Source organism: Gallinula chloropus (assembly GCF_964237585.1).
Source record: "Gallinula chloropus genome assembly, chromosome: 2".
Taxonomy (NCBI): Eukaryota; Metazoa; Chordata; class Aves; order Gruiformes; family Rallidae; genus Gallinula; species Gallinula chloropus.
The window spans coordinates 27,532,634-27,548,707 of record NC_140086.1 but is presented as its reverse complement, the minus strand read 5'-3'; the positions used below and the strand labels follow the sequence as shown (position 1 = coordinate 27,548,707).

Genomic DNA, 16,074 nt, shown 5'->3' with positions numbered 1-16,074 from the left:
CGTAGAGCGGGGAGGCGGCCGGACCGGCAGCGCCGGGGAAGGGGAAGGAGCGCAGAGGAAGGGGCTGGGAATGAATGGGACCGGGGCGGGGGCTCGGCCAGCTGGGCCTGCCTCTCTGCTTCCCCCAGTCACGGGCTAATGAGCGGGGAGGGCCGGGCTTCCTCCGGCGGAGGAGGAGGAGGAGTGGGGGGGGAGTGCCGCTGCGGTGGGCTGCGCCGCGGGTTCCCGTGCTGGGGAGCCTTCCTGCGGCCTGCCGGCAGCCGCAGCGCCGCCGGAGGAGGGCTCGGCCCTCGCTGTCCCGGGCAGCTGTGCGGACGCCCTTCGTCCCCGTCGTGCCCCGAGGGGGGAAAGACCCTCAGCCCGTCGGTGATGGCCGTAGCACGGAGCGGTAAATCGAGGGCGGGTTCAGCGGAAAGGCGTCCGGAGGAGAAACGGAACAATCTTTTTAAAATTATTAACAAAAAAAAAAAAAAAGAAGTGATTTTGATTTAATTTCTTCCTGAGACGCTGCGGTTGTAAATCTCAGAGCAGCAGGGCCGTTGATTTAACTGCCACCAGTCGCCTTTTCCCCGGAGTCTGAGGATGCAGAGCGGCGGTGGGGGACGCGAGTGAGGCGGTACTCACCGAGGTGTGAAAATGGTGGTAACCTCTAAGGGCACTGTAAACGTGAGGAGATAAATCTACACGTTATCAAATCCGCTGCTTAACCGAGAAGTCTGTCCCCAGTGTCGCTGAGCTCTCTGAGGACCTAAGGACTTCATTTCCTTCTGCTAGACAGCCCACTTGGGCACCATCTGGAAGTCTCCTTCAGAGAGGGAAAATAGCCTTCCCTGATGAATTTTCTGGCCTATGTTGAGATAAAACAGATGTTTGTCACCCGTGTGTCATGCCCATCCGTTGTCTGTAGGTCAGAGATTGCTGGGCTGCCGTAATACCAGAAGATAAGCAGTTACTTTGTACCCAGGCAGACATGACTGCCAAGTGCAGTTTTTAACTGAAAAGATTTTAATCTAGGAAATAAAACCCTTCCACAAAACCAGGCTGATCTATTTGAGAGTCTTTGAGAAATAATCAAAACATTACATTGTGTAGATGCAGGCCTGGAGGTTGGTGTCCCTGCCTGTGGCAGGGGGGTTGGAGCTCTATGATCCTTAGGGTCCCTTCCAACCCAGACCATTCTATGATTCTATGATTCTATGATTAAATGGAGGCCAATGTGTCTTATTTCTGTAAGATTCCAACTACTAATTTTTACTTGAATAAATATAATATGGAATTCTTTAGCCACAATAATATGAAATTAATAAGGTATGGTAGTATTTGCAATGGCAAAACACACATTATTTTTCATAGATGATGCTAATGTTTCCAAAAATTAAAACATAAGGGTTTACTTTGACACAAATTCTGAACTATTGTTCATTCCTCTCATTTGGGACAAAATTACATTTTTTCACATTGTTATTTCCCGCAGTAACAAACTCCATAAACTCCAAGTGGGAGCGAGCTCTGATGTTACCACGCAAGGAATATTGTGCTACAAGCTGGCTGTGTTATGCCAACTGTCTTTGTGCGAGAGATGCAGTCACGGCACGCCAAACTGCTCTTCCCTCGGAAAATGTGGTAACTAATTTGAAAATACTTTTGTGGTACAAACTATTTAAGCTCTCAGGTTTCAGTCAACTTTAAAAGAACTCTCTCGAGCTCATATCAATATTTAAAAGCTTATTTTTTGGTGAGGATTTTTAGGCCTCAAGGTGTTTTCATCTTGCTGAGGTACTGTGAGGCTGACATTGGCAGCTCACAAGAAGATCCTTACTAGTCAAGACATATCTTCAGCGTTTCTTCAACATATTATTTTGCTTTCACATGCCCAGTTTTAAACAAGCTGAGAGCTGCAGACTTTCTTCTGGAATCCTAATGCAGGAACTGGCATTTACAGCCAGGTTTCCTTACCATTCTTCTTGTTTGAGGTAAGATAGAAGAGATTTTGTGTCTTGTTAAAGCTGCCAACTAGGTGACACAGAGTTCCACCAACACCCAGTCCATCCCAGTGCAATTACAGCAAATTGTCTGTGTGGGACTTCCTTCTCCACTGAACTGCTGTTCTGTGCCTCGGAAGAAGACTGAAAACCTTAACATTGTTCCCAGGGCCCCGCAGGGAAAGCTATGTCACAACTCAGTCTGACAGCACAAGCCTGCACATACAGCTGAGAATTATTGTTATTAAGCATCCCAGCACACTGACCTATTCTTGGAAATGTTATTGTCATCTAAATAAGTGCCCATATGGGCACAAAAAAGCATTCCTCCAGCCCTTGTGACTTCACTTGTCAGAGTTCTTCAAAGCCAAGAAACCCGAGTTGCTGAATGGACTAAACAGCAGAAATTAGGTAATAGTGCAGTCATCTGCTTCTGGTTTTCAGTATTTTGAGCCCATGTGTTTAAGGCAGGCAAAGGTCTATGGGGCTTTTCCAACTCAAACATTGCAGCCTGACGTGTCGATCTGCTGTCTGCAGTATCCACGTGAAGCTGGATGGACCAGGCTAGTAACAACAGAGGGTACCAAAAGGTGTGTTCAGAAAAACAACACTTGGCTGGTAACAAACCCTCATTGGATGTTACTCAGGCTGTAAAGAGAAGAATTTAAACATTGGATAGTGCCAGTTTGAAAACAACTTAAGAGGTAAGTACTTGTCACTTTCTTCCTCTAGACACAAATGCTATGAGCCTTCATGGAAAACATCTCTGTAAATGCAGCTAAACTGAGAAGATGCTGCTACAGAGCTCTGAAAATGCCACAGGCAAATGAGCCAACTCTCTCAGAACAACCTTACAGAAGGTTTCTCAAGATGTCTTCATCCGTGTCACAGAACTGAATCACAAATTTACCTCTATATCCTGCCCCGAAGTCGGGTTGTTTCATATAAACTTTTGGCCTAAATAAATGAGGGCTGAGCAGACAGCACATCAGCTTCTAAAAAGGCTCATGTTTAAATAGAGGCACAAATTAAGAGGGCATAATAAATTTCTTCTGCTGTTTTTATTACTTTCCCATACTTAGTGTCAGCTTTTGAGAAGCTTGCTAATGCTCACATTTTAGTAGTTTTCACTTTGAAAATATTATCATCCTCAGTGGTTATTTTCCTTTTTGATTTCCCCCAGATAAAAAATCTAGTTTGGTATGAGAAAAAACACTGCAAATGTTGAGGCTCACTGTCAAGTGCAGAAGTATTTGTGCACCAGTACTACAGACACCTACAAGTCATTGTTAATCTTGCCTATTTAATAAGTGCAAAAAATACTGCATGGAGACTATTTGTGTCCTACAGACTTTTTTTTTTTCAGGTAATGCAGTAAGTTTTTGTGTTGTATTTAAGAACAGATAACCTCCAATAATGACCTTTTCTCTGTCTACTATTTTTATTTTCTTAATAACACTTAGAGACTGCAAACCTTAATCCATTGTGATAGGAGCTGTTCAAAGACACAGAATACCCTGACCATTTAAAAGAGTAAAAAGAAAAAAATTGGGCCTAATACAGGTTTTGCAAATTCATGTAATATCTCGCTGTTAGTGTAAGAAATGGAAGAGAGTTTTTATCCAGGCCAGTAAAAGGGCTGTTTGCTAAATAAGGTTTCTTCCTAATGTCCAAAAGAAGAGGAAAAGAAAACCAGGGGCAGCTTGTCTTGCCCATAGCCCAGCTCCCTGTTCCACCATGGCCTGACCAGTTTTCAGATGCAGTGGAAAGAGTATTTTCAGGTGATACTAAGGCGATCAAAGAGAACAACACAAATCTGCTTTAACAAGTGAATATGGCTATGCTGGGAAGGAGAAGGTAAACTGCAACTAAAGCTTTCTGAGATTGCTTTCTGTGCTTTTGTATTAATGCCTCTTTTCCTGTGTTACTGAAATATTCTCTTCTGCTACCTGGCAAGTATATTGAATAAAAATAGAAGGAAAAGTGCCTATTCTTACATTTTTCCTAGATCTGCTACATTAGAAAGAGGCACAGGAAGGTAACCTGGCTTATTTTAAAAACTATGATACACAGAGTTGGCTAGGAGCAGCATATACAGCGTACACAAATACCCTCTTGTGATTTTCATTTGCAGAGGTACCCTGTGCTGCAAGATTAAGTCTATAACAAGATACAATTTTATACTATACACAGTCTGGAAAATGTAGTAACGTTATTCTGTACAGCATGAAATATAGAATATAATAACTACTACCAGTTGTAAAATTAACGAATATGTTTGCATATGTGGTTTCAGGTAAGATAATGAAACATAATCGAATATCTATGATAAAGGATCCAGGACAATATTTGAGAGCATAATTGGACAGATCAGCAAGTCTTTTGAAAATGCTTCTCGCTTCTGCCCTTTGGGCCATGACATAACCCAGCGCAGACTTCTGACGTGAGATAGGACCATAAATTGGCATTGACATGCACAACTGTGTGATGACCTCTGCAACTGCTGGTATGGTGGGATGCTGCTTTTTTTTTTTTTTTCCTTTTAACATAAATGTTTGTTTGTCATTTATTTGTATGGAAAAGTATACAAGCACCACAAAAATGGGAATGTCATGCAATTCCATATTTATCTGTACTTGGGAAAGGAATGATTCCTCTCCATACAGCAAAAATCATATATAGCAGGTCTACAGAGCACAGGAATTAATTATGAACCTCTTACATGCAGAAGAATTTTATCCCTAGTCCCATCAACACCGCTCATCCCATTAAGGTTGTGCGATAAGTCACCCTCCCACTGGCAAAACAGACAAAGAACATTGTGTTATTCACTGATGACTTAGAGGCTGACAGCAGCGAATGCTGCAGAAAGCGGTTGCTCCTTCCAGCCCACTCCTTCCCACCTGCAGGGCTGTGAAGGCAGGGGAGCAGCACACAAGAGCAGCAGGAAGGGTCATGCTCACTGCACTGACAGTCTCTGCTTGTCGACACCCTCTGTTCCCAAAAACGACGGGTAGCGTTTGGCCAGTGACTTGACAAGTCTATTTTTGGTAACTTTTTATCCCATATATTCTATTCCTGTCACTTTACAGAGCAGTCATGCAAATATATGTATGGAGGCTGCTGTTACAAAGCTGCAATTTACTGGATTGCATTAATTTTACTACAGTAGATTATGACAGACAGAAATTACCATGGCAAAGATGTCTTCATTTACACAAAGGGAGACCTCTTCTGTTATTCCTAACTGGCATTGCAATTCTTGAAAAGCTTATTCTTGCTATCATCTGTCATTTCTTTTGCAGTCTTGGTGCTACGTCTAGTTAACCTTATTTTTAGAATAATAGAGGAATTTTCAGTCTCGATTCAGAAGCAGTTCACACTGGAAAATGTAATCTTGATTGGCAGGAAAATTGTTTATGGGTTTTAAATTCCTTTCCAGCCCAGTTCATATCTGTATTACCATAAGGACTTTCTTGGTCATCTTGAGTACACCAGCTGCTTTCAAAAATCTTTATTCAATATATTAATCTCCTCTAAATCAAATTACATATACTCGATTCCTTCCTTTATTATTTCTCAGAGATTGCTACTTGATAAATACTGTATCTAGAACTCTCTGTGCAGTCATTCCATTTGTTTACTCATGTCAGTCAAATGGTATTGACTAGTAGCTTCTGAATAACCTTTTCATTCCCTTATTCTTCTATTCTTGAATGGATGAGTATCACAAAGATAACTGGATAGTTTTAAATTTGTAGACACTTCTAAATGCTGGCATCATATAAGATTTTAATTTGATTTCTGATTTTAGTTCTGAAGTGAGGGCTTGGGGGGAGCAACAAGGAAAAAATTTTTTAGACTTTTATTAAAACAATTTTTTCAGTTTCAATTGGAGCTAATTTTTAGCAAAAAACCACCTCTGAGCCTTTGGTCATGAAATCAAGTAATACCAGGCTTAGTCAACACCTAAATGAGATACATCCAAGGGAAACAGTCAAGATCTAAAATTACTTCTGGTGCTTCAGTAGATGGCACCCTTTGCTCTAAGAAAGAACAGGGTTGCTGTACCCTCCTGGTACCAGGTGAAAACATAATTATAAAGGAAGCTTAAAACTGAAGTCAAGGTTACAACAGCTTGTGATCATGAGCTATCCCATGACACATATCACAAGAATAGCAGCATCTTGGTCAAACTCCAGTTTGCATAATTCGTCTGACTTGAAATTCCTGTTGCCATTTCAGTCTCAATGAGCAGCCTTCTTTGCTTTCAACCAGAACTTGTTCCATGCTACACGTTAAAGCAAGAGTTGCTCTATTTCAGGAGCAGATGAAAGAATTAATATAAAGAAGTTCATAATTTGTCCAGAAAACTAAAAAATCGTGACAATGATTGCTACTCTTTTATGTGAGCATCATTCTGTATTTCAGGTTAGTAGCGGTTTTGCTGATGATCTAATGCTTAGTAGATTCATGGCAATATTGCAAATTATCTTGCCGAAACAATTGCACATAGATATGGATTGTGTGGACAGAGGTGGCACGGTACTGCTTTTTAAACTTAACTGCATTAGTTAGCACAGTGCTCAAACGTGATCAAGAGTAGTCCTGTTTAACTGGCAATCTTTCAATCACCAGCACTTTGGAAGCAAACATTTGAAATCAGACTGGGGGAGTGAAAATGCTGGTGATGGCCTGTTTCCAAGATAAGCTTTACTACTGGGAGCTGCCAAAAGAGATGTTGCTGCCGATGTTGGAAACCTGATTTAAAGAAATTCTTAAACAGCATTGGGTGCCTCGAGCTTGGTTCTGTGTCCTTTTTTGGCTGGGATGTTGTTAATTTTCACAGGAAGCTGGGAGGGGGCACAGCCAGGATGGCTGACCAAACGTGCCAAAGGGATATTCAGTACTATAACACCATGCTCGGTGTATAAGGGGTGAACTGGCTGGGGGCAAGGAGTCACTGCTCCAGGATGGGCTGGGCATCAGGCTCTGGGATGTGAGCAAATTGCATTGTGTATCACCTACTTTATATACTCTTTTATTAGTATTGTTGCTGTATTTTCCTCTTCCTTTACTGTCCCAGTAAATTGCCCTTATCCCAGCTCAGGAGTTACACTGATTCTCCTCCCCACCCCACCACAGGAGGAAGAGTGAGTGGCTGGCTGCATGGTGCTCAGCTGCCCACTGAACTGCATTTTGGGGTTTGGCAAGACGTGGTGAGTTAGAAAAACACCACGTAACTGTATGGGAAAGAAATAATGTTGAGGAGGAGTAAGTTTACTAATAAAGAAATTAAAACTGTTTTCATCTAAATATTGTCTGCAACCTGCAGAACCCTTCTAATTGATTCTTTCCATAAAGAAAGAATTTAGTTTTAAAGATGCAGAGTCCTACTGTGTGTCTCAGCATGTGATGCAAGGGGGGCAACAGCTAGTGCAATCACAGCCACCAATAAAGAGGAAATTGTCATTAACTGCAAAGCATAGTAGAAGCCTGAAGGGATTACTAGAATGCTGAATTTCCCACTGTAAGAATAAAAATGACACTATCTGTATCTAGATCTTATCAATACAGATTGAAAATGGAAAAGTGTAAACACACATTACTCTCCCCTTGATGGAAAAGATGTGAGAAGCATGGTAATAGTATTGTGATCTTCTGCAGAATAATAATTTACAGCTTTTTGATACAAAAATTTATATTCTCCTGAGAGAGGTCAAAACATAGCCAGGAGCTACTTACTCTTAGCAGTTGACAATCTTAAGATTGTTGGGAAAAAATGCAGGATGTATAACAAAACAAAGCAGAAGAATGTGAAATGGTGCAATTAAGCTTACAATGGAGTAGAAAAAAATCCCTTTACTGGTCCTACAAGCAATGTTCAAGATCCATACAATTGAAAAATGTGCAGCAAAATGAGGGTACTTAATGCCATTGAAGCATCTTTATAAGTAGTTCTCCTAATAAAGAGCTAATAAATATGGGGTCTTTGCACATTGTTACTCAGCACACAATGCATGAAATATGATTCCTGTGATGTTTTTATTTGGAAAAAACAAGAGACTTGTTCCACTGAATCTCTGCAGAAGTTATTTTGTAGCAGCTTCGAAAGCCAATGACTTAATTTTCTTTTGTGATCTTGCTGTTGGGTTACTCAAGTTACAATATTTTGCTCTCTCCCTCCATAGCTGGAAAACATTGCATCATTCTTTGATTGAATGTGCATATAGCTTCCACTTCCCTTATTTCCTGCAGGCAGCAATTACAATTCCAGCTCTGCCTTCTTTCCACAGCCCTTCCCAGATGACCTGCTATACCATTTCAGGTTTTCAGTATGTTATTGATTACAAATCACCAAAAAAAAAAACCAACAACAAAAACCCAAACAAAAAACTTCTGTATGAAATTTATCATATCAGAGTTCTCTGACATGGCCTTCAGACTTGGCACATTACCAGAAGAAACGACAGACCAAGAACAAATTCAATTCTCCAACATTTTTGAGAGCATGCTAATGGAAGCTGAGGAGTTTTAGAGTTAAAGGGCATTGATTTAGGATTAGCAAGGAAATTGAAAATTCCATTCTGTCATAGATTCAAGCCCTAAAAGCACCTTTCCTACTCAACGCCCCCCCAAAACCCAACAGCAACAAAAAAACTCCACCAACCCCAAAACTGGAATGAGTCATCTCAATTGTTTCTGCAACTTTCTTACAAATATGGAAATATATTTTTGTGTAAAGTTTTCTAGGATGAATAGAAATACACAACAGCTTTGTCTGTGTGCTGCTTTGGTTTTAGGGAAGCTGCTGGATTTTTTCTTTTTTTGTTCTGCTTTTGTGGGTCTTGGGTTTTTTTCTGCATGCTATACAAAGGTATAGACAGCTCTGGCAGGTGCTTATTAATAGATTCTACAAATGTAGAGATAAAACTTCATGAAGCAGTTTGAGAGAAGAATTGAAAGATGGCTGATGTGATGTACCAACATGATTTGAAATGTTTGAAGTGGTGCTTTCATAGTTGCAGCCCCATAGCTGCAAATTTATGAGTCCTTTGACCTATTCTCTTAATTTACCAAGTGCCTTATCCTCCATCTGTTCTTCACCTTTTCAAGTGATTCAGTTGTGCTCATTGTCTAGTCATTTGTTGTCTTACTCCAGCTCATTCCCCTCCACAATTTAGTCACGAATTATTCCATGTAGAGGGTGTGCACTCCAAAACGCCGCAACTGCAAACAAAAGTCTGTTGCCAAACTCACCACCTGACTTAGCAGCTTGTGTGTAAATGCTGAACATAGCATGAGAGGTTTTTTTGGAGCGTGTGCAGCAATGCCTCTGTCAATCAGAGTATCCATGCAGGCCACTTGCTTTGAGATTGCACTGTAGAGTTTTGGAATTTGTCTGGTTTGTTAATCTCTTTTAACCATACTTGTGTTTTAATGCTCCAGGGCCTTACCCTGTTTTACTACTTCTTTTGCCCTCCGTGTGCATGATTCTTCGATTCTCTCTTCTCACTTGGCTTACCCCGGTTTTATCTTGCTTCTTGCCAGAGCGCTCTCTTTACTCCACCCATCTGTGGCAGGGATCAGTGACTCCTGTCTCCTTCTCAGAGTAGACCTACTCCCATTGTTCATACCCGATTTTAAAATGCATAGAATCCTAGAACACTTTGGGTTGGAAGGGACCTTTAAAGGTCATCTAATCCAACCCCTCTGCAATGAGCAGGGACATCTTCAAAGCCCCGTCCAAGGTGACCTTGAATGTTTCCGGGGATGGGGTATCTGGCCACCTTTCTGGTCAACCTAAGCCAGTATTTAACCACATTTATAGTTAAAAACTATTCCCTTGTAACTAGTGTGAATCTTCCCTTTCTTCATTTAAAAATATTATCCCTTGTCCTATCGCTACAGGCCCTATTAAAAAATTTGTCCCCCAAATTCCTCTCCCTTTGCCGAGCATGCCTTCTTCAAATCCCTCTTCTATTTTCTGTACCAGTTCCAGACCTTCTTTCCTCTTGTCACCCAACCAACATCCCTCTAGGCCAATGTTCCATTCACAGGTCTCAGTTTGTCCTTTCCCTCCCCTGGAAGGGGAGTCTGCTGTTTGTCTTTTCCTTGTCCTTAGGGCACTTCAGTTTGGCAGATTCCTGTCTTCCCTCCCCAAGTACCCAGCAGATGAGAGCACTAGAGGTGGGCTCCAGTACTCAGCCCTGTGGAGGATAATGACAGCCCAGTACTGGGATTAGAGGATGGGGTTTAGTGCTTCATCCCTGGACAGATTATGTGTCACCAGCCTGTGTAGCATTGTAGATGAAGGTCCAACTTGCAGATCTAAATGCATGGGGGTCTGTACACTAAGTGGAATTTGAAACTATTCACAAACCACCAGCATTTAGGAGTGTCACCTAACAGGTTTACTCTTAGACCCCCCTACGCCCCCTGCCATTGATGCATCCATGAACATGCATCCATGTGGAAGGTCTCTCCTCAAGTGCATCAGCAGGTTGTCTGACATGAACACATATTTTTTATTAAGTTGTGACAGTGATAGAGAGGATTAACCAGTGCTCTGTATACTGGGCAGCAGTGGTTTGGACTAAAGTATAATTGCATTTTATTGATACAAGAAATTATATTACACAGTGAAGATTTTTAGTCATGCATTTGTCTTGAAGTCTATGTACAAGTAAAATGCAGTTTTACCTGGAATGCTTTGCTATTGAATGCTACTTTGAGTGTCTGAGAGATGACAGTAACTGTCTAGTTATATTTTTTTATCAGTTTAGGAGTACCTAGGCTCCCTCTTTTCTTCTCTTTTATTATCATGATAACTGGGAAGATAACCTGGGAAAAAAAAATGTTTCCTTAACATGGGACACTCTTTCATTGTTTTATAGCAGTAACCTGAGCTTTAGTTGGCAACTCCACAGCCTAGAGTAAATAGAGATCATAGTGAAAATGACAGCAGCTTCAAGGGGTTTAGCAGAGCGTGGATTATTGGCCAAGATTCTTGCCAAGACTACACCAGCAAAACGTGATGACATTCAGTGCTAACCCAGTGAAACCTGACTGACAGTCTGCTGAATGCATTAAGTGACTCTGCTTAAGTACTGGAAATCCCAAGTGTCCAATTTTTATTTTTTTTTCCTATTGAAAGCAGTGTGAAAAGCTGGAGATGGGCTTTTTCCTTCTTCACCATTGTTTCTGAGCATTTAGGTTGCATTGAAGTCACCTCTTGTCAAACAGAGGTCACATCTCAGTCACATCCAGACTCGTGGGTTTCCATGAAGTCACACCATTCCAGCTGTTGAGATTTAAGAAAGCAAAACACTGCAAAGCTCACAATACATTTGCAGAGGCTGGCAAAATGGTGCTACCACTAAGATCCTCAGTTCTCAATAGCACTCTTCATAGAAGGACGTCTCCAGGTAACAGCCACAGTTTCTGTGTTCATAGGGTAACTGTGAATAATGAGTGACCCTGAATCTATTGCATTAACAGAGGCCTGAGATTCTTTTTACACCTTCTGGTGCTACAAATAGACAAGGTAAATACATTGGGCTTTGTGTACTCTGAAATGTCAGCTCCAGAAATAAACCCCACTATTTTGCTTAACTGATAAATATGACTACTTACAGATTTTCTTAAAGGACTAGATTTGCACTAGGTCCTGACACCTGTCAGATTTGTGTTAGAAAACAGTCACAGGTGAGTGAACTTGGCTACAGATGTCCCACTGCAAAACTCTATTAGCAAACATGAACTAACAACAGGAAAAGCTCAGCTAGTTTGTTTACAGATACAAGTGAATATTCAGGCAACCATACATAGCTCGTACAACACACTAGGAGATTTTAGGTGCCAGATGGAATGTGCTGTATTGATCCTTATGTTCTGTGGAGACTTGATTGCAAGGTCATGTATACTTCTGAATTAATGTAGACTACTTGCAAATATTACTAGCAGCCAATGTAATGACAATGAATAAAGGAAAGTTTAGCTACTTCTGCTTTAGTATCTAGGATCAAGTGACCCAGCTTGACTGGTCATGTAGTACACAAACCAGAAGACTCTTAACAGGGTCTCTCAGTGCAACAACAGAGCCACTTTCAGAGAGTTTTAAGACCCAAACAGGTCTTTAAATCCTGGGGCATGGGACACTTAATCCAAGGGTTATGGGTTCAAGCCCCATGTTGGGTGCCGAAAAGGGCTGTTGTGGTTCTGCCCCAGGCAGCAACTGAGCATCCCACATTGCTCAATCACCCCTCTCCCTGAGGACAGATGGACATTAGCCCTGCCACACTCAAGACTGTCCCAGAGCCACATGGAACCACCCTTTCCTGACACATCCCTTTTGACTGGGTCGATGTGGAAAAGAGCCCAAGCCAGCACGGTTCCCCTATGTGCTTCTTAGGGAAGTTAACTCTGTTCTGGGCAGAACCAGGACACAATCCTTTAATATTCAGCAAAAACCATCCTGGAGATAATGGAGGGAAATGAGATACACACATAGCTAGAAGTAGGAAGACACTTTCTTCGCTTGACCAACATTTTATATCATTTAGCTGAACTAAGATTTGGAGATTCTTTACTGCTGTCTTGAAAACTATCTGCTAGACAGCCTTTGCTTGTTAGTTTTGCAAACAAAGAAACAAAATCAAGATTTTTAGAGTGACAGAAGTACCAGGGGTCCCACCCCAACTTACAAAATACCAATGAAGAAATGACTTTCCTGATTTTTGGGGGTTGATCTAAATAATCTCCAGCGGTCCCTTCCAGCCTTTACCATTCTGTGATTCTGATTTTCAGCATGCTTACTAAGCAGTGCAAGACCACTGGAAAGGATGTCAAAGTGTGATACTTTAAATAGCCTCATGTCTTCCTCACCAGAAATGAAACATGAAACAAAGAGAACATGACAGCTGGTTAATTCAGTGTCCAAGTCAGCTGTTAACAAAAGTAACCCTCAGTCACTGACTTAAGTGACTAACTTGGCAATATTCAGTAACATTTCAAAAGAGTCCCTTAATTCTGAAAATTTCAACAGCATGTAAAGGCACAGCCTGTGCTTAGTAATCTTGCAGCTATCATTGAGGCTCAAGTTCCTACAAAACAGATTAATGAAATCATAACTTCTAATACCAGATAGGGCTGTTACGGTAATCCAGTCTGACTTTGAATTTTGAGACAATGTCAGTAAATGTTGCTTGCATGGAGCCTGTAACTTACAGCTGAGCTTCTGCATATCCATAGGAATGCATTCAGTCTGTATTTAAAGACTGTGTGATAATGAACCTCCCACATCCTAGATAAAGTGCTTCACAGCTAGTTACCTCAGATTTCAGTTCTTTTTTTAAAATTTACTTATTCCAGTTTTTAAGCATTATATTCTATATATGACCTTACTTGTTAAAACTACTCTTTCTACCCAGGAACCATTATTAGCCAAGCCGAGCTTACATGCAGGAAGGCATTGTTTGGTTTGTTGTTAGAGAGGAAAAACACACAGAATATTTTTTGAGGAAATGCATATACATGATCCTGATGTACATGGTCCTGATGAGCTGGCAGGTCAAGAAGTCCCTGAGGAGCCAGGGATGCTGGGGCAAGCGGGGAGGGAGCGGCAGGGCCCCCAAAGCAGGTGGGGCTGTTGGGAGTGGCAGGGCCCTTGGCAAGCCGATGGCATTCTTGCAACCCCAGCAATCCCACACAGATGTCAGGACTGCAGATCCCTATGACAATGGCTTCCCCAAATTACAGAGTTTCTTCCTTTTATAAGATGCTTTCTAAGCAGCCAGCAGCCATTGGTCTCCACCCCACAGCCATATGCATAGCTCGTGATACTGGACAGAGTTACATTCTCCGGCCTCAGCAGACACCCTGTTGTTTGGTTGTGTTTCTCCTGCTTGGGTTTCTCCTGCTCAGCTGCTGTTCCCTTTAGCCTGCTCAGAGCAGTCATCTCCATAACTTGCGGTGGTGTGTTTTTGTCAAGCAGTAATCGGCCATCAGTTTACAATGTTGAGGGCCTCCGTTTCCAACAATATTATCAAGGCCTTTGCCAATGTCCCACATTAAACTCCAGGTCCTGAATAGCTGTCTGGCATGCAGCCACAGTTCATGGGTCAGGTTCTCACCACAAGCTGGTAACAAGCTCCATAGGCCAGTACTGGGTCCCTGCAAAGTTGGCACCAAGCCTCTGCCTGCTCTTCTCAACAGCTTTCACCAATTTCAGGTTGCATGGCAGCAGAGGAAACTCATCTTTATCTGCCTGTGCAGCATGACCTCCACAGCATTCATCATACTGCTACTCCCTCATACTTGGCATGCCCTAAAAACCTCCATTCCTGTATAACTTTGTGTTCAACTGCATTGTGTGTTGTTGAAATGAGGTTAGCATAGCGTGAGATCACTTCACTTAGCCCATTTCCATCAGCACTTCACATTTGGTCACGAGGTATTTATTTACATGGTTGTTGATATTTTTTCTATATTCTCTTTTCAATTACCACAAAAGATACGTCAGGAGTCAGGACTAAAACCAGTAGTCATTACAGGGACCTCACTGATGTATCCCCCTTTGGGTGGGAATAGTTTTGCTGGAGGGACAGACCCTCTGGTACCTTTATTTTCTGATTGAGAGATTTAAGCCTGCAGTCCTCCAAAACACAGACCTCATCCTGCCTGAAGCATGGCATTAGGTCATATGTCTGAATGTCTAATTACAGTGCCAGACATTTTTTTTCTTCACAGAAATTTTATCAAGTTCCAAAAGAAACTAAAATGTAGAAGGCATGAACCAGTACTTATTGTTTTTCAACACTGAACATTTTAAGAACATGTATTAAATGTCAGCATATTCATATAAAGCTACACATCTGGAGAAATATACATGAATGACAAACTGATACAGAGCACATACATACATTAGCCAAGGCAAATGTAACCTGGATTTGTCCTTATTCAGGAATTGCCAGTAGTGTACAGCAATATTTATAGGGCCACCCTAGCCATTTCCAGTGGCTGTTTTCCTAGTGTCTGTTGTTTCCCCTTTTGCGGTGTTTGTCAGTAAGTGTCCTTATCCCAACCCAGGGGGCTCACTGTGTGTGTCCTCCCATGAGAGGGATGAGTGAGTAGTGCATGGTACCTGGCTGCTGCCTGGGGCTGAACTACCACACCTAGGTAAAGGCCACCTTCCCCTTCCTTTTGGATGAGACTTTGTTTTCCTTAGCTGGTCTGGGATCTGGTTTTATTCCAACAGGTTGGGAAACCAAAGTGGAGGTAAAGGGCAAAATGTATTTTATATATATATATATAGATATATATATATGCAGGTACAGATACACAAATCTGAAAATTATCTGTATTTCAACAGAATTGTAAAGGAAGGTCTAAAAATTAGGGGGTTCTGCACAGCAAGAGGGTTTGATCCATCATCTTACTATTCTGCTGTTTCCATTTGTTCTGCTTGACACCGTACTTCCCGTAGAGGATCTGTTGGTAAGAACATAGAGTAACAGCAATGCCATAACACTTAAGCACAAACTCACTGTTTCAAATAGCAACATTTTTGCTCTATTTGTATAATTTTAAACCCAATTTTGAAGTTTATTATTTTTTTCTTTTGCGCAGATGGACCCAGCGTTCCGTAAAATAACGTTGGTCGCTCCACCGAACAGAACAGCCTCTCAATTCCCACCAGCACTCAGCAAGAACTTACAGTCCCTGCTTTGAGGTGGGAAATCATAGAATCATAGAATGGTCTGGTTTGGAAGGGACCCCAAGGATCATAGAGCTCCACCCCCCCTGCCACAGGCAGGGACACCAACCTCCAGGCCTGGATCTACACAAGGCTGCCCAGGGGATTTGAACCCAGCGAGGACATTTGGGTTTTACTGTAAGAAAAATCTAACATGAGACATAATTTCACAGTTGAAGGGACCCAAATCACGAATCTGATGCCTGGGGAAATTGAGTGTCTTTCTGGGTATTTTTTTAAGTAAGTTTGGGTAAAAAACCCTTGCACAACAGGGCATAGCGTATTTTACACAGAAATGATAAGGTTCATTTTCTTTTTCCCCCTCAATGTGATAAC

The 16,074-nt window shown here is 41.7% G+C and overlaps 1 long non-coding RNA gene across 1 annotated transcript; it reads left to right on the top strand.

Moving 5' to 3' along the window:
* The first annotated feature begins 1,534 nt into the window (after window positions 1-1,534).
* On the top strand, window positions 1,535-6,654 carry LOC311205384. The gene is made up of 3 exons (XR_014618150.1): window positions 1,535-1,623; window positions 4,279-4,488; window positions 6,621-6,654. It is a non-coding gene; the product is annotated as an uncharacterized lncRNA (long non-coding RNA).
* Window positions 6,655-16,074: the final 9,420 nt, after the last annotated feature.